The sequence below is a fragment of the Scomber scombrus genome, unplaced genomic scaffold, assembly GCF_963691925.1.
Source record: "Scomber scombrus unplaced genomic scaffold, fScoSco1.1 SCAFFOLD_102, whole genome shotgun sequence".
Classification (NCBI taxonomy): domain Eukaryota; kingdom Metazoa; phylum Chordata; class Actinopteri; order Scombriformes; family Scombridae; genus Scomber; species Scomber scombrus.
The window spans coordinates 1-2,500 of record NW_026910594.1 but is presented as its reverse complement, the minus strand read 5'-3'; positions in this window follow the sequence as shown (position 1 = coordinate 2,500).

Here is a 2,500-nt window from a genome sequence, read left to right as displayed (position 1 = left end):
TACCTGTGTATCCTACTGGGACTACAGGTAAGACTGGGCTCATACTGGTTCTGTTTACACTCAGTTTAGACTGGGATGACTGGGATTAGATTGAGTTGAGACTGGAATGACTGGGATTAGATTGAGTTGAGACTGGGATGACTGGGATTAGATTGAGTTGAGACTGGGATGACTGGGATTAGATTGAGTTGAGACTGGGATGACTGGGATTAGATTGAGTTGAGACTGGAATGACTGGGATTAGATTGAGTTAAGACTGGGATGACTGGGATTAGATTCAGTTGAGACTGGGATGACTGGGTTTAGATTGAGTTGAGACTGGGATGACTGGGATTAGATTGAGTTGAGACTGGAATGACTGGGATTAGATTGAGTTGAGACTGGGATGACTGGGATTAGATTGAGTTGAGACTGGAATGACTGGGATTAGATTGAGTTGAGACTGGGATGACTGGGATTAGATTGAGTTGAGACTGGAATGACTGGGATTAGATTGAGTTGAGACTGGGATGACTGGGATTAGATTGAGTTGAGACTGGGATGACTGGGATTAGATTGAGTTGCGACTGGAATGACTGGGATTAGATTGAGTTGAGACTGGGATGACTGGGATTAGATTGAGTTGAGACTGGGATGACTGGGATTAGATTGAGTTGAGACTGGGATGACTGGGATTAGATTGAGTTGAGACTGGGATGACTGGGATTAGATTCAGTTGAGACTGGGATGACTGGGATTAGATTGAGTTGAGACTGGAATGACTGGGATTAGATTCAGTTGAGACTGGGATGACTGGGATTAGATTGAGTTGAGACTGGAATGACTGGGATTAGATTGAGTTGAGACTGGGATGACTGGGATTAGATTGAGTTGAGACTGGGATGACTGGGATTAGATTGAGTTGAGACTGGGATGACTGGGATTAGATTGAGTTGAGACTGGGATGACTGGGATTAGATTGAGTTGAGACTGGGATGACTGGGATTAGATTGAGTTGAGACTGGGATGACTGGGATTAGATTGAGTTGAGACTGGGATGACTGGGATTAGATTGAGTTGAGACTGGAATTACTGGGATTAGATTGAGTTGAGACTGGGATGACTGGGATTAGATTGAGTTGAGACTGGAATGACTGGGATTAGATTGAGTTGAGACTGGGATGACTGGGATTACATTCAGTTGAGACTGGGATGACTGGGATTAGATTGAGTTGAGACTGGAATGACTGGGATTAGATTCAGTTGAGACTGGGATGACTGGGATTAGATTGAGTTGAGACTGGAATGACTGGGATTAGATTGAGTTGAGACTGGGATGACTGGGATTAGATTGAGTTGAGACTGGGATGACTGGGATTAGATTGAGTTGAGACTGGGATGACTGGGATTAGATTGAGTTGAGACTGGGATGACTGGGATTAGATTGAGTTGAGACTGGGATGACTGGGATTAGATTGAGTTGAGACTGGGATGACTGGGATTAGATTGAGTTGAGACTGGGATGACTGGGATTAGATTGAGTTGAGACTGGGATGACTGGGATTAGATTGAGTTGAGACTGGGATGACTGGGATTAGATTGAGTTGAGACTGGGATGACTGGGATTAGATTGAGTTGAGACTGGGATGACTGGGATTAGATTGAGTTGAGACTGGGATGACTGGGATTAGATTGAGTTGAGACTGGGATGACTGGGATTAGATTGAGTTGAGACTGGGATGACTGGGATTAGATTGAGTTGAGACTGGGATGACTGGGATTAGATTGAGTTGAGACTGGGATGACTGGGATTAGATTGAGTTGAGACTGGGATGACTGGGATTAGATTGAGTTGAGACTGGGATGACTGGGATTAGATTGAGTTGAGACTGGGATGACTGGGATTAGATTGAGTTGAGACTGGGATGACTGGGATTAGATTGAGTTGAGACTGGGATGACTGGGTTTAGATTGAGTTGAGACTGGGATGACTGGGATTAGATTGAGTTGAGACTGGGATGACTGGGATTAGATTGAGTTGAGACTGGGATGACTGGGATTAGATTGAGTTGAGACTGGGATGACTGGGATTAGATTGAGTTGAGACTGGGATGACTGGGATTAGATTGAGTTGAGACTGGGATGACTGGGATTAGATTGAGTTGAGACTGGGATGACTGGGATTAGATTGAGTTGAGACTGGGATGACTGGGTTTAGATTGAGTTGAGACTGGGATGACTGGGATTAGATTGAGTTGAGACTGGGATGACTGGGATTAGATTGAGTTGAGACTGGAATGACTGGGATTAGATTGAGTTGAGACTGGGATGACTGGGGCAGTGGAGAGAGTGAACAGGAAATGAAGGCAGACAGAGATTTGAACATGTCCCCTGTCCTCAGCACTACCTGACGTGTTTCAGCGGCACCGTGGCGGTCCCGTTCCTCCTGGCTGAATCCATGTGTGTGGGTCGGGACCAGAGCACCATCAGTCAGCTGATCGGGACCATCTTCACCACGGTG